Source organism: Gopherus evgoodei, chromosome 1 (genome assembly GCF_007399415.2).
Source record: "Gopherus evgoodei ecotype Sinaloan lineage chromosome 1, rGopEvg1_v1.p, whole genome shotgun sequence".
Classification (NCBI taxonomy): domain Eukaryota; kingdom Metazoa; phylum Chordata; order Testudines; family Testudinidae; genus Gopherus; species Gopherus evgoodei.
Genome location: NC_044322.1, coordinates 248,638,847 through 248,666,697, shown reverse-complemented (window position 1 = coordinate 248,666,697; position 27,851 = coordinate 248,638,847). Strand labels below are relative to the sequence as shown.

At 42.5% G+C, this 27,851-nt stretch overlaps 1 protein-coding gene and 1 long non-coding RNA gene across 6 annotated transcripts in view; both read left to right on the top strand.

Annotated features, from left to right (window-relative positions):
• PTPRO (protein tyrosine phosphatase receptor type O) overlaps nucleotides 1-27,851 on the top strand; it is a 235,512-nt gene that overhangs the window by 39,154 nt on the left and 168,507 nt on the right. The gene's annotated exons all lie outside the window — the stretch shown is intronic.
• Nucleotides 11,393-16,270, top strand: LOC115639484. The gene is made up of 3 exons (XR_003997684.1): nucleotides 11,393-11,479; nucleotides 14,417-14,418; nucleotides 16,259-16,270. It is a non-coding gene; the product is annotated as an uncharacterized LOC115639484 (long non-coding RNA).

Sequence of the window (27,851 nt, the reverse complement as noted above, 5' to 3'; positions counted from 1 at the left end):
ACAGGAGTGCAAAACCTAACATGGCATCAGCTTCCTGGTGTACACAGCAAGCTGAGCTCCAGGAGGGCTTCCTGACTTTTAAAATTAAGATAAAACTTTTAGGATATAAGAAAAGAGGGAAACACCTTTTGAGAGTCCTTCAGCTGAGGAAACAAAGAAACCCTGAGCTTTGAGCTCTGCCTTGGATCCTGGCTAAAGATGAGGCTGCCATGCTGACTGAGAAACTTTTACAGCTGATGGACTGAGTTGATTTTTAGAACACTTTATGAGCGTCCGAGTCTTCTGTCATTGTATATACATGTACATCTCTCACCCTAGGCATGAACATACCAAAATACCTCATGCTAAAGAAATACTCTGTCTGTATTTCTGACTTCATTGAAATAAAGAAGCATTGGGAATCTTGTGAAGGAAAAAGTCATCCTCCTGAAATTTCTACTCTGATTTCTCTTTGAGATACAAATATTAAATGTCTAGAATAGCTTCAGTTTGGATGTGTTTTGTTTTTAAAGTCACCTTAAAAGTAGGGTACCATATGTCCTACTTCGGTCAGGACAGTCCCCTTTTTAAGTTTTGTCATGGATGTCATGAATTTATTGGCAAAACTGGGCATTTGTTTCATTTGCTCTCACCTGAAAGTTCCTCTGCATCCCCCAAGGCAAGAGCAAACAGGACAGATGCCCAGTTTTGCCAAAAAAGTTGACATCTGTGGTGTTGGCTTGTGTCATAAACAGATAGCTAAGGGTTAATGTCTCTTTCACCTAAAGCACCTGACCAGAGGACCAATCAGGAAACCGGATTTTTTCAACTTTGGGTGGAGGGAATTGTGTGTCTGAGGTCTTTGTTTTCTGGCTGCCTGCTTCCTCTGAGCTTTGGAGAAGTAGTTCTGTTTTCTAATCTTCTGTTTCTAAGTGTAAGGACAAAGAGATCAGATAGTAAGTTATATGGTTTCTTTTCTTTGGTATTTGCATGAATATAAGTGCTGGAGTGCTTTGATTTGTATTCTTTTTGAATAAGGCTGTTTATTCAATATTCTTTTAAGCAATTAGCCCTGTGTTGTATCACCTTAATACAGAGAGACCATTTGTATTTTTTCTTTTTTATATAAAGCTTTCTTTTAAGACCTGTTGGAGTTTTTCTTTACTTCAGGGAAATTGAGTCTGTACTCACCAGGGAATTGGTGGGAGGAAGAAATCAGGGGAGATCTGTGTGTGTTGAAGTGGCTAGCCTGATTTTGCATTCCCTCTGGGGGAATAGGAAAGTCCTTTTGTTCCAGGACCGGGAAGGGAGAGGGGGAGTCACTCTGTTTGGATTCACAGAGCTTGTGTCTGTGTATCTCTCCAGGAGCACCTGGAGGGGGGGGAGGGAAAAAAGGATTATTTCCCTCTGTTGTGAGACTCAAGGGATTTGGGTCTTGGGGTCCCCAGGGAAGGTTTTTCAGTGGGACCAGAGTGCCCCAAAACACTCTAATTTTTTGGGTGGTGGCAGCAAGTACCAGGTCCAAGCTGGTAGCTAAGCTTGGAGGTTTTCATGCTAACCCCCCTATTTTGGACGCTAAGGTCCAGATCTGGGAATAAGGTTATAACAGCTTGGGCCGGCAATGTTGCCAGGTGGGCCTCAGGCTGGTCCCTGAGCTCTGACTGTCTCTTACCTGATGTCCCATTTTCAGCTTAGAGAAATATAGTCACCCTATAGCGGATATGATTCCAAATCATAACCCTAGATCTGAACACTTCCAGTCTTTGGGGAATGAACTGATCCAGATCAAATTTTGACTGACTTCTTTCATTGTAATGGGCCAATCCAAATTCTTTAGGAAAGTTCAAATACCAGCTTAGAGGCTTGAGTCCGTTGCTATAATAACTTTAAAATGAAGTTGGATACTTCCGCCTAGTTACATTGGTTTGCCTTATTTCAATTTGATAAATTGCCTTCATCTTCTTGAGAAGGTCAAAGATGGGAGGATCAGTATACAATTTTGAAACAATTAATGTGTATTTTTTTTTTTTTTTGCTAGGAGGCATGGAGCATACATAAACATAGCTGTGCACTTTTAATTGTGGTATAAAGCAGTGCCAGCTTGAGACTACTTTTGGCCCTCCTCTGAAGTCAGTAAGAGGCTTGTTGGAGCCAGGATGTAAAATTGAGCCCTGTGAATATAGTTGTCTTTTGGTTTACAGGCAGAAGAATGCAAGGTGATTCACTGAACTAACTGGTGCAGTTCTTTGTCTTTGGGTGGCCAAACTTGAAACCACTCTGGGGCCAAATCCTGTTTGTCTTTAAAACTCAAGTAAACCCATTGACACCAATAGGATTATCAAGTGGGTAAAATAAGCAGGATGTGGCAGAGCACAGTAGTGACACTAGGCATTAGCTGACTAAATGATTCTTAGGATCCCAAGCAGCTCAAGGGGGCCCTGATTTAGTATTACCCCCAAAATACCATTAATTTGATTTAACATGGACTCTTTAACAAGCGTATTAGCGTATATTGTTTTGGTGTATTTTTGTTTGTGGAAATAATGCAATTTGTATTTTTAGGGACTGAGTGAGAAGTAAAGGGGGGAATCCCCAATGGATTAGCTCCATCTCTGGCAGAGTGTGTGCCATACTACTAGCAAATGCCCTGCCCCCTGACCAGGATCCAGGTACCAAACCTGCCTGTAAACTTCATGATCCTTCTTCCAGCTGTTGAACCTGCACAAACTATCCAAACCTGCTTCCCAGCTGCTGAACTATTCGACACACATGCTTGGCATGTAACCTGGGCCTTCTCCCAATGCCAGTTCTTTCAGAAAAGTCCCATACGGTTGAATAAAACAAACTTTCTAATGGGTTTTTTTAGAACCACCCTGCACAATTAAATAGAAAACTAGGAGTGAAATCCTGATCTCACCCCCCATTTCAGTCAATGGGGACAGGATTTCATCTTATATTCCCAAATACTGTAAGATTATTCAAAGTACTTATTAAAAGGGTCTCATTCACTATTAAATACCTAGGTTTTAAGAGTAATTTCTACAGAGCCCAACTGATTTAATCCCCATTAGATTCTACGGGACTATCCCATTTGAGGAAAGAGAGAAATGACAAGAGAAGTAATGGAGTAAATAGAGGGTAAATCATGGAAGATGGCAGGGAAGGGAGGAAGAGCAACACGGGAGTGGGTTGGGGGTTACTCAGCGGATCTTTTCTGCAATAGAAAGGCTTTGGTGGTGGGTGGAGGAAGAATCAGGATCACCGTAAGTGAACTTGCAATGTGTGTCGATGCACTGGGCCGGCCAGAGGTCTTGTGTAGGAGGCTCATAGGTGTTACTGTTATCCCACGGGATGCAGCAGCACCCAGAAAGCCAGTATAGCTATCATCATGCCTGCCCAGCTATGCTATAGGGGAAGGTTCCCTCTCCTTCCCTCCCCCCTGCAACATACACACCCTTATGCACCTTTTACAGTGTGTTCAATTTTCTGCTTTTCATACTTTGATAACCATCATATATTCTCTTCCAGGAATAATCGGGTGCACCATTTTCTCTAACGGGATTTTATGTGCTAAATAAGAGGTTGGGGGTATCTTCCCTGGCCTTAAGGATCAATGTTATGAGTTTAACAGTTCTATTTTAAGCACTGCCCCACTGGTGAATCCTAATTAGGGAATCTAGTCTGGGGGACAAAACAAACTCAAGCATCACTGTATAGGCCTGTATAGGCCTGATACGCAACCCCCAATTGATTAGCCTGATCCAAAAAAACCAGTTCAGATTATTGGTTTATGAAATTTTTTGGAATTTTTGACTTGTCATCCTGATATGGGATGACACACATGTAAAAATTTTTCTCTCTTATAGATGGGGAAATTGTTTTCTGGTACAGCTCTGTTCAGTATGTTAACAAGGGTGATGGGAGAGTTATTTCTTTCTAAACCTTTCTGGTGATTAGCTTTATGCCTTGAAGCAGTGCAGATTGATAACCCTTTATTTCTATCTTTGCATAGTGTAATTGCAGATGCTGTTCGATGTCGTGTACATGCCCACGTGTGTTTTATTCTGAGGCCTTTGGCATAAATTTTTTAGGAGCAGGGGAGTTAAGTGGCAGCAATAACTCAGAATTTCCTTGCGCCTTACCATTTTTGTCACAACTTTGCTGTTATCCAACCATATATCTTGTGAACATAAGAACAGCCATACTGGGTCAGACCAATGGTCCATCTAGCCCAGTGTCCTGTCTTCCCACAGTGGCTAGTGCCAGGAGCGTCGGAGAGACTGAAAAAACACATAATCATCAAGTGGTCCATCTTCTGTTGCCTGTTCCCAGCTTCTGGCAAACAGAGGCTAGGGACACCATCCCTGCCCATACTGGCTAACAGCCATTGATGGACCTATCCTCCATGAACTTACCTAGTTCTTTTTTGATTCGTTATACTCTTGGATCTTCACAACATTATTGTATAGACCTCTATCATATCCCTTCCACCCTAATTTTCTCTTTTCCAAGTTAAGAAGTCCCAGTCTTATTAATCTCTTCTTATACAGAAGTTATTCCATCCCCCAATCATTTTTGTTGCCTTTTTCTGTACCTTTTAAACCCTATCATTTTATATGTATCATTGGGATCACGTTTTCCAATGTGCATTACTTTGCATTTTTCAGCATTGAATTTCTTCTGCCATTTTGCTGCCCAGTCACTCAGTTTTGTGAGATCCCTTTGTAACTCTTTGCAGTCTGCTGTGGACTTAACTATCTTGAGTATTTTGTATCATCTGCAAATTTTGCCACCTCACTGTTTACCCCTTTTTCTAGATCACTTATGAATATGTTGAGTAGTACCGGTCCCAGTAGAGATCCTTGGGGAACACCACTATTTACTTCTCTCCATTCTGAAAACTGACCATGTTTCCTACCCGGTTTCCAACGATTTAGATGTTGGCATAGAAAGTATGCTTATTAAGTTTGCGGACGATACCAAACTGGGAGGGATTGCAACTGCTCTGGAGGACAGGGTCAAAATTCAAAATGATCTGGACAAATTGGAGAAATGGTCTGAGGTAAACAGGATGAAGTTCAATAAAGATAAATGCAAAGTGCTCCACTTAGGAAGGAACAATCAGTTGCACACATACAGAATGGGAAGAGACTGTCTAGGAAGGAGTATGGCAGAAAGAGATCTAGGGGTCATAGTGGACCACAAGCTTAATATGAGTGAACAGTGTGATACTGTTGCAAAAAAAGCAAACGTGATTCTGGGATGCATTAACAGGTGTGTTGTAAACAAGACACGAGAAGTCATTCTTCCGCTTTACTCTGCGCTGGTTAGGCCTCAACTGGAGTATTGTGTCCAGTTCTGGGCACCGCATTTCAAGAAAGATGTGGAGAAATTGGAGAGGGTCCAGAGAAGAGCAACAAGAATGATTAAAGGTCTTGAGAACATGACCTATGAAGGAAGGCTGAAGGAATTGGGTTTGTTTAGTTTGGAAAAGAGAAGACTGAGAGGGGACATGTTACAGTTTTCAGGTATCTAAAAGGGTGTCATCAGGAGGAGGGAGAAAACTTGTTCACCTTAGCCTCCAATGACAGAACAAGAAGCAATGGGCTTAAACTGCAGCAAGGGAGATTTAGGTTGGACATTAGGAAAAAGTTCCTAACTGTCCGGGTAGTTAAACACTGGAATAGATTGCCTAGGGAAGTTGTGGAATCTCCATCGCTGGAGATATTTAAGAGTAGGTTAGATAAATGTCTATCAGGGATGGTCTAGACAGTATTTGGTCCTGCCATGAGGGCAGGGGACTGGACTCGATGACCTCTCGAGGTCCCTTCCAGTCCTTGAGTCTATGAGTCTATCTTTAAACCATTTACTGATCCATGAGAGGACCTTCCTTCTTATCCCATGGCAGCTTTGTGTTTACACTTTAAAGGAAAAACCTTTTCCAAGAGCTGTATATTCCCTGTAGTGGGAATCACGCTTTGTTTTTCTGCTTCTGGTTTGAGTAATCCTTTAAAAATGTACAGAAATGGCACTCCTGGTCCAGATCAGCTAGTATGAATTGGCAGTGCTCCAGCAACTTCAGAGATGCCATGACAATTTACACCAGCTGAGAATCTGGCTCCCAGTGTGCATTTTGGAAAGCAAATCCTCCTTGAAATCTGATCGCACATGGGCTATAATTGCAGCAAGGGAGATGGTGGAGTGCTTGAGGATTTGATGATGAATCTAATATTTACTAATAAAATGAGTGTTTGCTGTGGCCTGGTATTTTGACTTCCTACTGTGCACTGCTGCTGTTATGATGGTAATTTGCATCTGCTTTAATTTGTTTGTGAAACATATTTACTAATTAATTCTGGTGACTGCAGGCTAGATTGTGGCTTTAAGCCACTGTCCTCAGGAGCAGGCTGCAGAGATGCTGGTGATAGTTCTCCAGGGACGGCACTACGATTATTACTAATACTCTCTGCTGTGTTACTTATGGAGCACCCAAAGGCATGTAACAGAATAAATAAAAGGAAAAGGTCACTGTCTCAAACAACGTACATTCCAGGCCTTGATCTGCAGGCATTGACTAATGGGCACAATGTTCGCTGTCAGGAGTACCACTGAAGTCAGCAGAACTCTGCACATTAATGAGCACAATGCCCTGTAGCCAGTGCATACAGGTTTGGGCCCTAACTTTATATGTCTCACAATGAGTGAGAATAACAAACAACTGTCTGGGGTGAGGAGGGGAGGAAGCTGGGGGGAGAAAAGACAAACAATAGGATCACGGTGAGTGAGTTCAAGCCTTCTGATCGAGGCACAGCCTGTGGACTGTGTGAATCTTGGAGTCGGGTTGCTTGGGAATGCAGCCCAGAGGTAGTGGTAAACTCAATCTAAGGCTAAATACTGGCACAAATAGGATCAGTTATTCAGCTTTCACTTAAGCTTGTCTTGGATGAAATCCTACACCTGATGAAGTCAGTGGCAGAACTGTTGGCTTCAATGATAAGTTTCACCCCTTGATTCCATTGTGTTCCATTTCTTGTGTGCGCAAATGTAGGTGCGTGTACGTGTAACCCACGGGCAAGAGTATTTTGGCCAACACACCCAGGACATCCAGTGCTAAAAGCAAGACTCTAGCTGATGGCTTGTTAGAACTCATATCCTCTATGGATTGCTTCGGGGAGGAGGGGCAGAGACTGGGATGAACCTGTAACCCCATTCATCAGTGGGTTTCAAACCTGCATGCACACAAGCTTTGCCTGCTCTACGGCTTTTTGGCAAAAATATACACTGTTGCTGATATCAGTGCAGTTCCATTGGAGGTAGCAATGGTGGAAACCTCAGGCTCTATCTATACTTAAAATGCTACAGCAGCACAGCACTGTAGTGCTTCAGTGTAGACACTTACGACAGTGGCTGGTGGGATGTTCCCATCGCTGTAGTAAATTCATCTCCATAAGAGTCAGAAGCTTGGTCGACCGAAGAATTCTTCTGTTGACCTAGTGGTATCTTCTCTGAGCGTTAGGTTGGTTTGTCTTCAACTCTCAGGGATGTGGATTTTTCACCCCCCCCACCACTCCTCTCGCTCCCTCCCTCCCCTCAAGAGACAGCTATGCCAATGTAAATGCTCAGCATAGACTAACCCCCAGCATACACAAGGCTGAAGAGGCCGTCCGTGTTTAACCCCACATCTTAGAGAGCTGCTCTGTGGAAGGTTAGACAGTTGTGTTAAATACCCACAGGAGACTTGCTGTGCTCAGCTCCTGCTATTGCTACTGCCCCTGGAGCTGCACTGTCATTAACAATGGTGGAAAATCTTTGCTAAGAAAAACCACTTAGCCAAACAGCTTGCTGCTTACAGATGACATGGAAGAAATGGGGGTTTTTGCTTGTTTTTTTAAAGGGATTGGAATGAGGAGAGGGTGTTAATTTGACACTCCATGCATGATCAATGAGCCAAGATTTTCAAAGTGATTTGGGATGCCTCCACTTTTAAGCCATTTTAAAAGTACCTGATTTTCAGGGGTGAGTGCTCAGCATTTTGGTATCTCAGATTGGGCACCCAAAATCACTAGTCACTGACCATTATTTTTCGTGGATATTGTTGTAGCTCCCACTACGCATTAAGCTCTGTTGCCTGACCCTTTTCAAAGCCCTGCCTGGAAGGAGCAAAGTGTAAGGGGCAACAATTTGGGGAGCACTAGGAGAATGAGCAGAGAATTGGGGAAGTTTTGACATGGATCCATGTTTCTCAGTCTGGCTCCACTGTTGTTCTGGTGCATTGCTTTTGTTTAAAGTGTTCTTTCTATGTTTGCAGTCCTATTACGTATTCTGTGTTCTTTTAACAGAAAAAAATCGAGGAATAAACAGTGGATTAAGAGAGAAGGAAAAATCTCCTTTCTTTACCCATATTTAGTAAACTCCTTTTTAGGGGTATATATAGGTGTCTAATCACTGGGTCATATTTCATTCACATACTTTTTGCAGCTATTTTCTTTTTCATTACCAGGGCAGAAAAGTTCATCTATTGAAGAGCTAGATAGAAAATAAGGCATCTCAAGTCTGATCTTGCATTCTTTGCACATCCAAATTCTCACTGAAGGCATGGGGTAATGGGGTGCAAAATGAATTCAGGCTGAGGCCCATAGCCAGAACATTGTGAGAATTTAAAAGCCAAGCAGAATAAGTGGATCTCTGCTAAAAAACTGATGGTAAGCATAACTCTCATGGATAATCCAATTAACATGACAGAAGACCCTGAAAACGGTGTCAGAATAAAGGTTCATTTCTTACACATTGTAAACCTTGAATATAATAGTCTACCGAACATCAAAGATGTGCCTAATGTCATTATCTAAGCCCGGGATGTTTGCTATCACATCAGTGTCTATACTTTTAAACCTACTGAAGAAATTGCGTATCTCAAATGCTTTCTAAAAGAACCCCATCATCCATGACAGGCTGCAGGCACTCAAGGTATCTGTGCTTGATGCAATTCTGCATTCCATTTGAGAGTGTTTTTGCTCAATCACCCTGTTTGGAAAGATACTAATGTAGTGTGATAACTGGAGTTAAACCATGATGGAAGGCTTTATTCATCTGAACCAGCTCCCAGGATGATATAAAATTTTGTAAACAGCAGCAACCGTTTATACACTTATTTGAACCGGACAGAGTAAAAAGGAAAGACATTCTTCTGGAAGTGTTTTCGTCTGATAAAATATTTATGCACAGTCCATTTGATTAGGCCTTTCAAGAGCAGAATTAAGATTTTCTTCTTTGCTGAAACCACATAAAGAAGAAAACATAAATGCATTAGTCTGTTTCTCCCCTCCTATCCTTTAGATGTAACATTCATAAGTGATAGTCAAATGCAAATTTCCAAAGGTACATTGGGGGGGGAGGTAGGTGGAGAGAGGGAAGGGGAGTAACTTGTGCTTAATGCTGGGACTCAGGGCCTCTGGGTTCAATTCTTCTATCTGCTTCAGATGTCCTAGGTGAACCATTTAATCTTGCTGTGCCTCAGTTCCCCATCTGTAAAAATGGCGCAGAGCAGGTAAATTAGATAAACTACAGATATCCAAGTGAGCAATGGTGCAAAACTTCTAGGAAAAAAACCCTGCTTTCTCCAGGCTTGATCCTGCAACTCTTCAGTCTGTGCAAGGAAAGTCAACACAAATATAGCACGCATGATTAGTGCTGTTGAATAAGGCCTGTAGGAGTGCCAAGAGGGGGGAGTGATCTTTCATTTCAGCTGAAGATTGCATTCATTTAGGGGAGGGAGGGTGGAATTTCCAGTGAGTAAGGTTTGTTTCTGTATGAAATGTCAATACATTCTTTTCAAGCCAGTTGCATACATGTCGTTCACACTCTGTGTCTTTTGTGGGTTTCTGAACAATCCTCCTCCGGTGACCCAATAATAAGTAATTACCTCTCCTACTCACTGTTTAATGATGTTCGTATTTTACATGGAACAGCTGTGCTGCACTTGCTGCTGTTGCTGAAATTAAATATGCCTGCTGGTCTTCACCTCAAAATAGGCCTCATGCTATAGGGTGCTGAGTGCCCCTGGAAAGTTCTAGATGGCTTTCTAAAGGTACCTCTACACTGCAAGTGAAGGTATGATTGCAGATCAGGTAGCCATACCTATGCTGGCTTTAATCTAGTTGGTGCAGGTAACAATAATTGTGAGGATGTAGCAGCATGAACTGGCTGCCCAAGTACAAATCTGCTGTGGATCCTGGGTACATACTTGGATCTCTGGTACATGCATCTGCACTGCTACTGTAATCTATGCTAGATAGATTAAAGCTGGCATGAGTCTGGTTTGCGCTAGTCACGTTTCCATTTGCAGTGTAGATGTACCCTGAAAAATATTCTCTATTTCAACCACCATAAGATATTGGGCTAGATACTAGAATTCAGTGGGTGAAATCTCTGGCCTTTTTGTGCAGGAGGTCAGACAAGGAGATCAACCTTAAATCTATGAACTCCCACCAGTTGGAGGGCACTCAACAACTCACAGAAAGTGTGTCTTGCAGGATTGGATTTAATGACCAATCCACAGGCAATTTTTGAATGTTTTGGTTTGAAAGCAGAGTGTGCACACTGAATACTCATTCATTTTGTTGCAGGTTCTTGATGATGTGTTCTTTTCCAAGTTTGTCGTGTGTGTGTGTGTGCGCGCGTGCGCACGCCCTTTGATATGGATCCCTTAAGTCTTGCTGCTTTTCCCTTATCACACTCTCCATTTATATTCTTCCTGATTGCTATAGAAACAGGGCACAGCATAAGGCCATTTACTTTTTGCACAATTTAGCACGCTTGCCAAACAAGATCCCTAAGAGAGGAGAACAAAAAGGAACTGAAATACAATTTTCTCTTTTGATATCAGAGCCTGCGGTATAGAAATAATTTCTTTTTAATTGTCTGGAAGGTCCTTCTCTAGTTTGCATACAGAGGAAGGAAGGTCTGGTAACTAAAACAGTGGATTGAGACTGAGGATCTGAGTTAAATTTATGGCTCTGTAACAATCTTCCTTGTGTGGCCTTCGGCGATTTTGCTTAGGCCAGGTCTGAAAAATTCTATGCCCTGGAGTGTGTAGTTAAGCTGACCTAACCCCCTAGAGTACACAGTGCTAGGTCAATGAAATAATTCTTCCATTAACCTAGCTACTACACCTTGGGTAGGTGGGTTAACTGTTACAGTGACGGGAGGGAGTTCTCCTGTGGCTGTGAGTGTCTACACTGAACCTCTACAGTGGCGCAGCTGCAGTGGTTTAAGAGTAGATATAGCCTTAGGGCATGGCTACACTTGCAGATGTAGAACGCTTTGAGTTAAACCAGCCGTCGGAGAGCGCAGTAGGAAAAGCCCTGCAGTCTGTCCACACTGACAGCTGCAAGCGCACTGGCATGGCCACCTTAGCAGCTCTTGCATGGCCACAAAGAGCAGTGCATTGTGATAGCTATCCCAGCATACATGTGGCTGCAATATGCCTTTCAAATGGGAGGTGGAGTGTAACAGGGAGTGTATTGTGTGTTTGTGGGGGGAGAGAGAGTGGGTTTTGGGGGGCTGAGAGCATGTCAGCATGCTGTCTTGTAAGTTCAGACAGCAGCAGACCCCCGTCTCAGTAATGGTTACTTTTTTGTCTCGGAGCGGATAAGCAGCCGGCTGTCAGAAGTGGCGTTTTCAAAGGGCATATTCTGCAGTGATTCCAAAACAATGACAAGAGTGGCCACTTAACTTGAGGGGATTGTGGGACGTTTCCGGAGGGTGATCAGAGCACAGTAATGCAACACTTCATTCACACTGATTCCTGGGCATTTCAGCTAATGCGCACCAAGCGTTAATATTCTTGCTGAGATGCCGTACCAGGAGCGCTCTAGCCGTGGAGTCAGAGCGCTCTACGTTCCTTGCCAGTGTGCACAGGTAGTGAGCTAGGGCGCCCGGGGCTGCTTTAATGTGCTCTAATGCGCAAGCTTAGCCAAGCCCCTTATTCATTTTGTGCCTCCACTTCTTGTCTACTATTTCCTTTTCCCGCCCTTTGTCTGTCTTGTCTACTTGGGAACAGAGACTACTTTTTTACTCTGGCAGTGCAGTGCCTAGCACAGTGGGGCCCTGAGTTTAGTTATGCCATAATAATCTGTATAAAAGGTGACACCACCAGCCAGGGCTGGGTATTTCAGGAGTATGCCAGATGCTAATTTACTACAGCATGATTAGAGTACAGGAGGTCAATACTTAGCTAAGGAGGAATGTTTTTTGCTATTTAAGTGGCCTGTGATACACACCTCCAAAAGCTGTCTTTAGGCAATATATCAAATAAATCCTAACCATTATGGTTGGTGCTGCTCTCATGGCACATCTTGTAGTAGTAAAATTGTGTATTTGACCCCTGTCTGTCATTTGTGCTTATGGCAAAAAGTATGCTGGGATGCAGCTACCTACCGGTTGTCAGGCTTAGGGAAGCAATGGTGGTGGCCGTTCTTTAAGCAGGCAGAGGTTCAAACCCAGGCCCTTAATAAACAAGCTCTTGACGTTCAAGTGCTCACCATTGCTGCCTAGTCCTAAAGTCCTCTCAACTCTCACCTCTTTGTTACTGGGGAAGATGACCAAGAGCCAATGACTATTCCTGGAGCACTTGGACACACCTTGGGCAAATTCCAACCACCCTCTGGAGTTGAGACAGCACCTGTCATTCATGAATAACCTGCTGGTTTCTGATCTGGTGCAGTTGACCATTAGGATACAGTTGCTTCAGCAACTCAGATTTCATTGATTTCTATGGAATTAGCAGTTAAAGCCTTACTTAGGAGAAGGCAGGCAGTCATGCAGTTGCCAACATCAGATCATTGAGAGGTCTAACCCTGTAGCATTTTCTCAAGCACCTGGTCTGTCTGCCCTCTCTGTAGCTGAGCTCCTCATGACAACTTTACTCCACAGAGACATTATCTCCATTTTACAGATGAATAAATAGAGGCAGAGAATTGTAGAATATTATTTTTTTTTAAACTCCATGTGGGTTAGTGTGATGCTGATGGGAGGCTTCAAAGTCACACAGGGCTGAGCCCACATCTTCTGAGTGCTTCATCCACTAGTCTCTCCTTCCTGCCTATTTTAGCCACAGGGCATATAAATTCAGGGAGTTACAGAACGGCTTTAAAAAAAAAACTGAAGTGGGTTGTTAGTGTGATAGTTATGTGTGCTTCTTTTAGGTGGTGGTTTGTTTGTGTTCAGTGAGAGCTACTGCTGCTTCAGGCTACTCTCCTGTAAGGAGGTTTAAGGTGAACAATCTGTGGCTGATAGGGTAAGAACGAGGATTTACATACTCATCAAACTTTCTGTTACAACTGCTGAAATGTATGTTCGCCACATTTGGAGGATGCTGGTGATGTCTGAGAGTGGAAAAGAACAATTGAAATAAAGATGCTCTAAGGGCCTATTTACAGATTCTATTGTCTGGGTTTGGATTTGGACAAGGATTAAAGGTGTGTGGTTGGAACTTGTTAGCTAGCTTGATTTAAATAACACCTTCTGTAGAAGTGACCTTTTGCAAAGAGGAAGCTAACACATGGTTGCCTTGTGATGCTGGCAGTCTGGGTGCCAGTTCTTGCCAAGACTGCAGGCGTTAGCTAAGAACGGACAAACTCCTAGCTGGAGACCAGACCAGTTCACTTGCATGATAGTTTTGCTCAAAATGGGTATTAGTCTTATAAGAATGTATTTAGTGTTTAAACCCTATTAAATACTTGTAAATTGCTGTGTGCATTAATCTCACTTGTAATGTCTGTATTCCCTACTGTGAGAAAATATGTAAGTTTTGCTTTATAACTTTGCTCTGAACATGTGAATCCAGGCATGGGAATCATCCCCACCCTCACCCATCCAGGAGGACTATCAAAATTTAAGTGGACCACCCTAAGATGAAAAGCTTTGTTAATTGCCCCACTCACCCATGGAGAATATGGCAGAAGGCCTCGAACCATCGCTCTGAATCCTGGAAGAGGGAAACAAAAATAGTTGACATGAAGATTTTTCATCTCTTTGCTGTTTGAACTCTGAGGGCCAGAGACCCTGAGGGGCTGCCTCCTGGGTCTGCCCTGAAAGATGCTTTGAATTGACTGACCGCTACAACTCTGTCACTTGTACGATTTTTGCATATGTTTGCTTGCTTTAACCCATAAATTCTTATCTCTCTTCACTAGTTAATAAAACTTTAGATAGTTTATTACGGGATTGGCTAGAGGCATTGTCTTTGTAAGTTCTAGGGTATCCATTGAACTGGGCTTAGTGACTTGTCTCTTGAGACTGGAAGGAACCTGAATACTGTATGATTGTGTGTGTGTGTGTGTGTGTGTGTGTGTGTATGTGGCCATTTATGACTAAATCCAGTTTTTCTGGGTGGCCAGATGGACTGGAAAGTCTAAGGGGACTGTCTGTGACTCAGTGGTAAGACTGTTACAGTGATCTAGGAGTTCACATTTATACTGGCTTGGTAAAATCTAATTATAGATCACACCACCAATTTGAGGTATCTGCCCTGTTTTTGACAGTCAGCCCTGAGAGAGGCACTCATGGTTATGAGCCACTCCAGACAGTGTGACAAGCCTCACCCATTGTAAAATCCTAGTGTAGATTGATTGTAGTTTTACCTCAATTTAGCTATGTAAGGTGAACCCTGGGAGAGAGGCTCATGATCTAACACACCGTTAAAGTCTAGTCTAAAAAAAGTTTTACTGGCTCAAAACTTTCCTCACGGAACCTCCATGGCAGTGCTATATAACACCCAATGCTGTAGACCTGTATAGTTTTTCATTGCATCAAGAAACTACACAAGTAAGGTCTGTGTAATTCAAATGTGTGTGTATTACAGCAGCAATTTTTTTTTTTAATTTCCAGAAGGTAGGGAAAAGCCATGCAAGTCTTAAAGCTGCATGCCAAAGCGCACACTTATTTATGCCTTTCTTATTAGTGAAAAGCACCTGGGAACAGGGTAAAAATCATGCAGGCTAGAATGTGTATTTCAACAATGTATCTGGCACGTAGATCTGGATAAAAACTTACGACAGAGAGCAGGGATCTTTCTGTGGTGTGTGTTGCCATTTTGTTTAAGGTTCTAAGACATGCTATTTGCTTTGGTATGCAGCGGTCAGACAGGCATGGCTGTGTTTGGGATCCCATTGTGTTGGGTGCTGCACAAACAGAACGGCAAGCTCTGCCTCCGAGGGTTAATCAGGCAAAGATAACACCATTCCTCTCAATCAGCAATATGCCAGCTGCCATTTCACTGAAAATGCAGTAGTGCAGTGATGCAGAGTGGCAGGGCTAAGCAGATCAAGAGCAGAACTCAAACATATGCTAGCAATACTGGAATCAATTTCCATATCTGACTTGTAGGGCAAGAGAAGCTACAAAACAAACCAAATAAATCAAACAAAATCCTTCACTTAGTAATGCAAGCGATTCAACACCTGTTATTTTTAATTTCAGACTCAGAGTTAACATTTTGGCACAGCACTTCATCTAATTCTTTCCTTAAGGGAACCTCAGATTTAAATACACGGGAATTTTTTCATGGATCAATGTGGGTTAGTCCCCTTTTGATCACGGTGTCTGACTGATCTTTGTGTGCAGAGCCACAAACCTTTGATATTCCCAACTCAAATATGCACAGAATTAAAAAAAAAAAGTCTCCATTGTAGAAAGTAAATCAGATTATAGTTGACTCCCACAAGATGCAATATTCTTTAATTGCTGCCCAGTAATGCTGAGAGAGGTGACAAATTCTTTCCAAACACTTGGGGATAAAAAAATCAAATCATTCTCCAGTATGATCCCTATGAAAATACTGACTGATTAGTCCCTTCACTTGAAGGAGCATGCAAAGGAATGACCATAAGAAAGTGAGGCATTGTCTACACTACAGAGTTTTGTTGATAAAAGTTATGTCAACGCTCAAAAAGCATTATAATAAAAATCAGTATTACATGTTCATACTCACTCCCTGTCAGCAGAGCACGTCCACAGGGAACACTATCATCGACTGTGTGAGCGAAACACTTTGTGTACCTATCCCACAGTCCAGCTCAACACCGTCTGTTGCTAGATCTTATGGGAAGGCGGAGCAGATTGCTGTGCATCTTGGGAGCAGGTTCAATGTCCCATTATTCTCTAACTGTCATCAAGACCTCGCAGATGGCAGTGCAGTTAAACACGAAGTTCCTAACTGAAGAAGATTCCCGGTTGCCTGACACTCTGTGTGATATGAATAGGAGCAACTTTCCACAAGTGGGGGTCATTGTAGCAGGTATCTCACTGCTGAGGGTAAGCAGGGAACCATGGGTACATCTACTGCATGCTTGTGGCTTCTGCCCTGCCCTATACTGCTTGCCTGTGTGCTGCTTTGGTCTCTGCACAAGTGATTGCTGAATGGCTGGGAACGTTTCCTACAACTGAGGAAGGAACAAAGCAGCTCTGCCAAGGAACCTTCGGTGGAGGATTGCTGAATACCCCCAGAAAACTTTCCTGAAGATCTCTCTGGAGGATTCCTGTGAGATCTTGGTGTGCATCAACATCTTGTTCTGCTGTGCTGGTTAGCTGCATAGGGAAATGTCCAGCACACAGAAACACAGCCAGCCTTGAACATTTCTATATCCTGAACCCACCTCCTCGCTACACCAACTACAGCCACTTACTAGGCATCGCCTTTCCTGCCTTTTGCTCGCTGGAGAGCAACTGCTGAGACTGGTGGCTAGGCATCTCCGGAGTGGTGAACAGTTCTTGGTTGCCTGCCTGCCCCACCCATAGATTTGTAGAATTTCAGATCAGAATGGACTACTAGCTATCTAGACTGATCTTCTGTAAATCCATAAATTTCCCCCAGTTATCCCTGTATTGAGTTCATAACTTGTTTAACTAAAACACACCTTATGGAGAGGTCAGGGAGCTCACTCGAGCAGCTTGTGGAGCTGGGTAGGCTGTTATTTTGATATCTATCTTTAGAAACTCTTTGAAATATTAAAAGGTAAGCACTGAGTTTTAAAAACAATTAGTTAAATGCTTGGGGATTCTCTAGTATATACATTTTTGTTTGTTTTTGGGTCTGGCAAAGTTTTGGAGGGTGTGCAGGGGGGAAGAGGAGTGCATTTCACCAGTAGGATTCACCATGGTTTTTTTTTTTTTTTTTTTTTTTTTTAATCCCTTTTTCCTACTGGATCAGACCCTGATTCTGCAAACTGTGAATTTCTCTGAGGTGTGTTTTGCCCTGGTTGTATTTATATACATCAGAAGAAAATGTCCTTTTCTCCTAGTATCCATTCTCCATCCTTTCCAATGCCCAAGATTTCTTATTTCTCATGGATGTCAACATATTGGTTCCTTAAATCAATGTATTTGCCTCCCTTATTTTGAAGATTGCTTCTGTCAGGCTCCATAGTATGGTCTGGGTGATCTTTACTATGCATTTCCATACTTACTAATGTAAAGAGCACATGTCGTCATCCCCCATCGTCCTACTACTACTTCATAAAAGCACATGCTTAGTTTTTAGCACATGAGCATCCCATTAACCGCAGCTGGATTAATTGGTTGCTTTGATGGCCAAATGCAGAGGCCTCTACCACTTGAGTAGTGTCGGTGCTGAAAGTCTTGGATTCTATCCCTCCCAATTACTTTGATGGTCAGTTGTTGCGCTGTTTGGATTATTTTTTCAGTTTAATCCTCACAGAATTTCCTGGGTTTGTAATGCTTGTTTTTTTTTGCTAACTATACGGTTAATGTAAGGATTTTACTAAGCTATAGTCTCAGCCTTAACTTCAATTTAATAGTATCAGAGGGTAGCCGTGTTAGTCTGGATCTATAAGAGCAGCAAAGAATCCTGTGGCACCTTATAGACTAACAGATGTTTTGGAGCATGAGCTTTCGTGGGTGAATACCCACTTCCTCAGATGCATGTAATGGAAATATCCAGGGGCAGGTATATATATGTGTGCTAGCAAGCAAGCTAGAGATAACGAGGTCAGTTCAATCAGGGAGGATGAGGCCCTGTTCTAGCAGTTGAGGTGTGAAAACCAAGAGAGGAGAAACTGGTTCTGTAATTGGCAAGCCATTCACAGTCTTTGTTCAATCCTGAGCTGATGGTGTCAAATTTGCAGATGAACTGAAGCTCAGCAGTTTCTCTTTGAAGTCTGGTCCTGAAGTTTTTTGCTGCAGGATGGCCACCTTAAGGTCTGCTATAGTGTGGCCAGGGAGGTTGAAGTGCTCTCCTACAGGTTTTTGTATATTGCCATTCCTAATGTCTGATTTGTGTCCATTTATCCTTTTCCGTAGAGACTGTCCAGTTTGGCCGATGTACACAGCAGAGGGGCATTGCTGGCATATGATGGCGTATATTACATTGGTGGATGTGCAGGTGAATGAACCAGTGATGGTGTGGCTGATCTGGTTAGGTCCTGTGATGGTGTCGCTGGTGTAGATATGTGGGCAGAGTTGGCATCGAGGTTTGTTGCATGGATTGGTTCCTGAGCTAGAGTTATTATGGTGTGGTGTGCAGTTACTGGTGAGAATATGTTTCAGGTTGGCAGGTTGTCTGTGGGCAAGGATTGGCCTGCCACCCAAGGCCTGTGAAAGTGTGGGATCATTGTCCAGGATGGGTTGTAGATCCTTGATGATGCGTTGGAGGGGTTTTAGCTAGGGGCTGTATGTGATGGCCAGTGGAGTCCTGTTGGTTTCTCTCTTGGGTTTGTCTTGCAGTAGGAGGCTTCTGGGTACACGTCTGGCTCTGTTGATCTGTTTCCTTATTTCCTCATGCGGGTATTGTAGTTTTGAGAATGCTTGGTGGAGATTTTGTAGGTGTTGGTCTCTGTCTGAGGGGTTAGAGCAGATGCGGTTGTACCTCAGTGCGGTTGTACCTCATAGCGGTCGGTGGGTTTTCGATATAGGGTGGTGTTAATGTGACCATCACTTATTTGCACCGTGGTGTCAAGACCCTATGCCACCAGCACTCCCAGCTATCTCCGCGACACCACTGATTTCCTGAGGAAACTACAATGCATTGGTGACCTCCCAGAAAACACCATCCTAGCCACCATGGATGTAGAGGCTCTCTACACAAACATCCCACACACAGATGGAATACAAGCTGTCAGGAACACTATCTCTGATGATGCCACAGCACAACTGGCTGCTGAGCTCTGTGCCTTTATACTTAAACACAACTATTTCAAATTTGATGACAATATATATCTCCAGATCAGTGGCACTGCTATGGGCACCCGCATGGCCCCACAATATGCCAATATCTTCATGGCCGACCTGGAACAACGCTTCCTCAGCTCTCGTCCACTCACACCCCTTCTCTATCTACGCTACATTGATGACATCTTCATCATCTGGACACATGGGAAGGAGACTCTGGAAAAATTCCACCATGATTTCAACAGCTTCCACCCCACCATCAACCTCAGCCTGGACCAATCTACACGGGAGGTCCACTTTCTTGACACCATGGTGCAAATAAGTGATGGTCACATTAACACCACCCTATATCGAAAACCCACCGACCGCTATGCCTACCTTCATGCCTCCAGCTTCCATCCCGGGCACATCACACGATCCATTGTCTACAGCCAAGCACTGAGGTACAACCGCATCTGCTCTAACCCCTCAGACAGAGACCAACACCTACAAAATCTCCACCAAGCATTCTCAAAACTACAATACCCGCATGAGGAAATAAGGAAACAGATCAACAGAGCCAGACGTGTACCCAGAAGCCTCCTACTGCAAGACAAACCCAAGAGAGAAACCAACAGGACTCCACTGGCCATCACATACAGCCCCTAGCTAAAACCCCTCCAACGCATCATCAAGGACCTACAACGCATCCTGGACAATGATCCCACACTTTCACAGGCCTTGGGTGGCAGGCCAATCCTTGCCCACAGACAACCTGCCAACCTGAAACATATTCTCACCAGTAACTGCACACCACACCATAATAACTCTAGCTCAGGAACCAATCCATGCAACAAACCTCGATGCCAACTCTGCCCACATATCTACACCAGCGACACCATCACAGGACCTAACCAGATCAGCCACACCATCACTGGTTCATTCACCTGCACATCCACCAATGTAATATACGCCATCATATGCCAGCAATGCCCCTCTGCTGTGTACATCGGCCAAACTGGACAGTCTCTACGGAAAAGGATAAATGGACACAAATCAGACATTAGGAATGGCAATATACAAAAACCTGTAGGAGAGCACTTCAACCTCCTTGGCCACACTATAGCAGACCTTAAGGTGGCCATCCTGCAGCAAAAAAACTTCAGGACCAGACTTCAAAGAGAAACTGCTGAGCTTCAGTTCATCTGCAAATTTGACACCATCAGCTCAGGATTGAACAAAGACTGTGAATGGCTTGCCAATTACAGAACCAGTTTCTCCTCTCTTGGTTTTCACACCTCAACTGCTAGAACAGGGCCTCATCCTCCCTGATTGAACTGACCTCGTTATCTCTAGCTTGCTTGCTAGCACACATATATATACCTGCCCCTGGATATTTCCATTACATGCATCTGAGGAAGTGGGTATTCACCCACGAAAGCTCATGCTCCAAAACATCTGTTAGTCTATAAGGTGCCACAGGATTCTTTGCTGCTCTTTCAATTTAATAGAGAATTTTCTTTGAGAATAGGTTAGACTTTTAAATCCTTATTCATTTCAACTATTGATGTTGTTTTAACTTCAGAGGGCTGAGACAAATGAAAAAAAATACTTGCCTCTTGCACCATGATCCTTCATCAGGCAGAGACTAATAGAACTTAATGATATTTTTATAATGATTCTACAGTACTTTCTCATATTAAAGAATCACAGGATGCTTTACAAATTATAAATGTAAAGAACCACTGGAAATACAGCTACCTCTGAAGAGGAGAACTATAATATAACGGATGGGATGAGGAAAATTTTTTCATAAGGACACTATAGGTAAAGCACTACTTTTTTTTTTTTGCCTTTTTAAAAAAAAAAAAAAGTGCCATGAAACCTTATCTGCACAATCATTTGCTATCTTAACATCCTGTCATTTAAGATAATGAAGTACTTTGAGATTTACTGAAGAAAAGCACTGATCTAGGAGCTAGGTATTATTTATTATAATCAGAAACACCCACTCCTCAGTAAACTACTGGAAAATCAGTTTATTAACCTTTGGAAGCATGAAGGACTAAACTGATCCTGATTAAAATTTGAAGTTTCTAGGGTATCTCAGTGGCTTGAGCCTCATGCTTAGGCAGCTAAGACATTTTGCCTTCCTGTATCTGAGATTGCTTGTCCAAGTGGAATTGGATTGTTTCAGTTTGCTAATGTTCTTTTCATTTCAAAAGTAGCAATATTTTTTGTTTTTAATAAAACCAAAACATAGTGAGAACCTAAATTGGCTCTGATAAAACAAAAAGCCATTGAAAGGATTAAACGAGCTGGGCTCTGATGTACCAACAGGGAAATTATTATTATTATTATTATTATTATTATTATTATTATTCTTTTGTATTCTGGTCACATCTAGAGGGCCCAACCAAGATCAGAACCCTATTGTGCTAGGCACTATACAAACACATAGTAAGAGAGCAGGCCTTGCCCCCAAAGAACCCAGTCTGAACAGACAAAGAATGGAGGGGAAACATAACTCCCACAGTGTAAAGTCCTAAGGCAGGTGCACTCAACATCTGCCTTGTTTGGAATGTTGGTTCTTTCCAGGGCTACAATACAGCTGTGACTTTAGAACTTGTAGGATTGGTCAGCAGTGTAGAAGCTCACAGTGTGCATCCAGCTGGTAGAACTCTATATAACAAAAGAGTATTGGGCCTGTTCCTATGTATTCCTGGGTTTACCTCCCACAAGATAGCTTAACATTTGACGAGCTACTGACTTCATTTGAGGTCACTTCTGAGAGGCATCCCATAATCCTTCACTCTGCTACATAGAATGTTACAAAACAAGATTCCAGGAGGATCTGCACAATGACTTTCGAGATGCTTCTGTAACTGAGATGAACCAGTTGCAAGTGACTAAGCAAATGTGTGTTAATGGAAGACAGAAGACAGTTTATGGCAGCAAACTCTCACCTTCTCTCTCTCTCTCTCCAGACAATTATTGGTGACCACTTTAGGCCCACTGCCCCTCAGTGCAAGTCCTGGAAACTCCCCTCAGTGTCATGACTCAGAGATTGAGAAATGCTAACACAGTCTGTCTTACTATAGTATAAAATGCAGCAGATAAGAAAGCAGGACAATCGGTGTTATTGGAAATCCTGAAATTAATTTGCAAATGTGCTGGTTCATGAATTCTTTTAACAGATGTTGGAGGATAGCTGCTATATATTTTGAAAGGAGTTTAACTGGAACCTCAGTTTGTCTTGCTTTAATTGCACAAAAAGATGCTCTGAGAGCGAAAACAAAGAGTGGGAAGATTAAGTGGGACAGTCTGTTTGCAATAAAATGGGAAGCTTCTTTAATTAAATCTGCTCAGATATTGTTAATTTTTTTGTCCATCATCCTACTTCACCATTTAATTTCTGGAGGGAGAGAAGGAAAGTATCATATCTTTAAATGAAAACAATTTGTCTCATTTCTCCTTCTAAGACACATGAATGCTGGTATAGGAGCGCTAGTCCTATTGTAGAATTTCTGGAATAGAAAATATTTAATCATAAAAGATCTTAATCTTATTCAGTCCTTGTTGCCAGGTGAATTTTAGTTATTCAGATATGTTAACATATGCTTTGCCCACCATTGAAATGTTGCCACTTCTGGCAATTTAACAGCACACAGCAACACACTAAAAACTGAACAACATAGGGCCAAATCCTGTTCCGTTATTGTAATACAACCCCATTGGCCAAAAAGAAAATTGCTGGAAAATTTGGTTCACAGAACCTATGCAGGGAATTTAAGTAGGCAGAATATCACCCAAATTAATGTGGCTAACTGCACTATTAATGGGATTAATTTCCACGGTCCCTAGTGTTTCCTAGTACCTTTGTATTTATATAGCACATTTCATCCGAAAGGGTCTTAAAACACTTTACAGAGTATGATCCAAATTCTGCTCCAACATAGACTCCCAGAGCTCCATTAATAACCACTGGGAACAGATTTTGATGTTGAGATTTAAGTAATTCACAAAGAATAAATCTGATGAGTCCTGTTTCTCTCATTGTTTGTGGAATATATGTACATTGCTTACTTTTGCCTTGAATTCATTGTTTTCATGAAATTGGCTGGCTGAGTAACTTCATCAAATAATACTTGATCCATGGGGGTTTTGTTAGTTTGTGAGCAGTTCATTGTGAGGATTCTGTACTTGAAACATATAAGGCATGTTGCTTAGCTCTGATATAGGTACTATGGTGTATTTCCATTCCAGATTGCATAGGCATAACTCTTAAATTCAACTTTCTTCTTCAGATACTTACTTTTAACAAAGTATTCTCTGGGTTCACTTAAAGTTCACTGTTTCTGCAGAAATTTTTGCCAGAAAACTTGCTCACTAGAATATTTGCTGAAAGTAAAGACCAAAGGAGGGCAAACACATACAAAGCAAATGTATTTTAAAAAAAAAAATTGCTCAGCCCCTCAAGGATTTTTTTTTTTATAGTATCTGCCCATCTCTAGTGATCATTTAGCCATCACTAAATACAGCCATTTCTGGGTGAACTGTGCTTCCCATTTAGCATCCAAAAACCTCTCTATATAGGCAAGTGATAAACAATAATAAATATTATTTGTACTCAGATATTGCCCATCATGCAAAGTGCTATACAAGTACTTAGTAAGAAGCCATTCTTTCCCGCAAGAGTTTACAATATAAATGAATGAAATAGCCAAAGGGTGGGTGAGGAAATAGAGGCACAGAAGGATGAAGTGACTTGCCCAAGATCACACAGAAGATCAGTGGCAGAGCTCATCCTAGAACTCAGATATCTTGACTCTCAGTGAAGTCCAGTCCCTAGCCATTAGACCATACTGTCTATCCTTTCTTCTCTCCACTTCTCGTATCAAAACTAGATAGTGGATTTTTGGTAGGCAGAATGTAACTACTTAAACTGAAATTTGGCCAGAATATTGGAGTTAACACCTCATCAGCTATGAAATGCTGGAACTTAATTTACTGACACATTTTTAATTATAGGCACTCAAGGGTCTGCCCCCTTGAGGCAAACTCACCCTTGGAGTGAGCATATAGAATTCAGTTGTGCTGCAATGCAGATTGGCTTGGCCTCTTATAATAACACCTAGCTCTTGTACAGCGCTTTTGATCCATAGCGCGCTCAGTGCTGTACAAAGGTCAGTGTCATCTCCATTTTACAGATGGGGGGGAAAATAAGGCACCCAGAGAGGGATTGACTTGCCCAAGGTCTCACAGGAAACCAGGGCCAAACCCTGAAGTCCTCACTCTGTTTTACTCATGCTAATTTCCTATTGGCTTTTGTCATAAACAGATAAGTAAGAGTTAATAGAACAGAAGTACTTCATATCTCTTTTGCCTGTAAAGAGTTAACAAAATCAGTGAGCCTGGCTGTCACCTGACCAGAGGACCAATCGGGGACAGGATACTTTCAAATCTTGAGGCAGGGAAGTTTTGTGTGTGCTGTTAGTTTTCGGTGGTTGTTCTCTCTGGATTCTGAGAGTGACCAGATGTGCAACCAGGTTTCTCTCCAATCTCTTTGATACAGTCTCTTATATGTCCAGAATAGTGAGTACTAGGTAGATAAGGCAAGTTAGGCTTATGCTTGTTTTCTTTATTTGCAAATGTGTATTTGGCTGGAAGGATTTTACTTTGTACTTGTATACTTGGGCTGGGAGGGTATTCCCAGTGTCTATAGCTGAAAGACCCTGTAACATATTCCATCTTAAATTTACAAAGATTATTTTTTACTGTTTTTTCTCTCATAGACTCATAGGTCAGAAGGGACCAATATGATCATCTAGTCCGACCTCCTGCACAAGGCAGGCCACAGAACCCTACCCATCCACTTTTATAACAACCCCTAACCCAGGACTGAGTTATTGAAATCCTCAAAATTGGTTTGAAGACCTCAAGTTGCAGAGAATCCACCAGCAAGCGACCCATGCCCCACGCTGCAGGGGAAGGCGAAAAACCTCCAGGGCCTCTGCCAATCCGCCCTGGAGGAAAATTCCTTCCCGACCCCAAATATGGCGATCATCTAAACCCTGAGCATGTGGGCAAGACTCACCAGCCAGCACCCAAGAAGGAATTCTCTGCAGTAACTCAGTTCCCATCCCATCCAACATCTCCCCGCAGACCATTGAGCAGACTTATCTGGTGATAATCCAAGATCAATTGCCCAAATTAAACTATCCTATCATAACATCCCCTCCATATACTTATCAAGCTTAGTCTTAAAGCCAGATAAGTCTTTTGCCCCCACTACTTCCCTCGGAAGGCTGTTCCAGAACTTCACTCCCCTAATGGTTAGAAACCTTTGTCTAATTTCAAGTCTAAACTTCCTAATATCCAGTTTGTACCCATTCATCCTCGTGCCTACATTAGTACTAAACTTAAATAATTCCTCTCCTTCCCTAACGTTAACCCCCCTGATATATTTATATAGAGCAAGCATATCCTCCCGCAGCCTTCTTTTGGCCAGGCTAAACACCCCAAGCTCTTTGAGTCTCCTTTCATAAGGCAGGTTTTCCATTTCTCGGATCATCCTACTAGCCCGTCTCTGGACCTGTTCCAGTTTGAATTCATCCTTCTTGAACCTGGGACACCAGAACTGCACACAATATTCCAGATGGGGTCTCACCAGCACCTTATATAACGGTACTAACACCTCCTTATCCTTGCTGGAAATACCTCACCTGATGCATCCTAAAATTGCAAGCTTTTCTTGTTTAAGAACCTGATTTTTTTTTTTTTTAAATTCTAGTGTGAGATCCCAGGGGACAGGGTCTGGATTCACCAGGGAATTGGTGGGGAGAAAGGAGGGAAGGGGGAGAGAGAGGTTAATTTCTCTCTGTGTTAGGATTACTCTCTCTCTCAGGGAGAGTCTGGGAGGGGGAGAGAAAAGGAGAGGGGAAGGTGAATTTTCCTCTCTGTTTTAAGATTCAAGGAGTTTGAATCACAGTGATCTTCCAGAGTAACCCAGGGAGGGGAAGCCTGGGAGAGGCAACGGTGAGGGAAAGGGTTTACTTTCCTTGTGTTAAGATCCAGAGGGTCTAGGTCTTGGGGGTCCCTGGCAAGGTTCTGGGGGGACCAGAGTGTACCAGGCACTGGAATTCCTGGTTGGTGGCAGTGCTACAGGTTCTAAGCTGGTAATTGAGCTTATAGGAATTCATGCTGGTACCCCATCTTTTGGATGCTAAGGTTCAGAGGTGGAGAATTATACCATGACAGCTTTGGTGAAAATCTTGCCAGAGTAAGAGCTTCACGGTTTTGTCTTTAATTAATGGAATCAATGGAAACTGCTTCACCCTGACATTTGGATTTTTATCTGGACTGTTGAACATTTCCTTCTGTCTGCTGTAGAATGAAATTCTAAACAGGTGGATGTGACAGGTTGTATCACAGACACCCCCTTTGGAACTGCCACCTGATGTGCCGAGACCCTTTGAGCCACTTTTCCCTGGCAGCTTGGGACTTCAGTGCCCTTCCTGGTTTCAGCCACACATGCTAGCCTGCTACGAACGCAGACCCAGGTCTGAACAACATCCCCCAAAAAATGCAGGCTTAACTGAAAACAGCTTAAGAAGTGCTCTTGTCTCCAACACCCAGATACCTAGCTCCCAGTGGGGTCCAAACCCTAAATAAATAAAGCTCATACAGGGTAAACTCATAAATTGTTTGCCCTCTATAACACTGATAGAGAGAGATGCACAGCTGTTTGCCCTGCCCCCCCAGGTATTAATACACACTCTGGGTTAATTAATAAGTAACAAGTGATTTTTATTAAATACAAAAAGTAGGATTTAAGTAGTTTCAAGTAATAACAGACAGAATGAAGTGAATTACCAAGCAAAATAAAATAAACACACAAGTAATACAATAAGAAAGTGATTACAGATGGAAATCTCACCCTCAAAGATGTTCCAGTAAGTTTCTTTTACAGACTAGCCTCCTTCTAGTTTGGGTCTAGCAATCACTCACACGCCTGTGGTTACTGTCCTCTGTTGCAGTTTCTTTCAGGTAGCCTCTCTACTACCAAAAGATATTTATTGATCCAGCTGAAGACAAATGAAGGGGTCTCCCAGGACTTTACAGAGATTTTATCTTGTGAGTGGAGACCCCCTTCCTCTCTCCTATGCAGAGTCCGTCTCCAAGATGGAGTTTTGGAGTCACATGGGTGAGTCACATGTCCATGCATGACTCAGTTTCTTACAAGCCAGGCCACATTCCCAGGAAGCTCAGATGTGGATTGGCATCTCAAAGTTCATTGTTAGCTTAAGTGTTTCTTGACTGGACACTTATTGAGAATAGTCTTTTCTCAGGAAGCTGACCAACTGCTTCACTGAGCCTACTTAAAATTAAACAAGTACATAGCCAATATTCATAACTTTGAATACAAAAATGATACATGCCTATAAATAGGATGAATATATCCAGTAGACCATAACTTTTGCAGAGATATGTTACATTGCATATCTAGCATAAAACACATTCCAGTTATGCTTATAAAAATGTAAATATGAGATATGTCCATAAACATTAAGGGGGGCAACGTCACAGTGGAATTTCCATAACTATCGGCTGAATCAGGTTAAGGAGACTGCTTTCTGACAGGGACAAATTGGAGGGTTTAACTGTCACAGTCAATAATGAGCAATTGCAGCTGTTCTCTGTGGAAT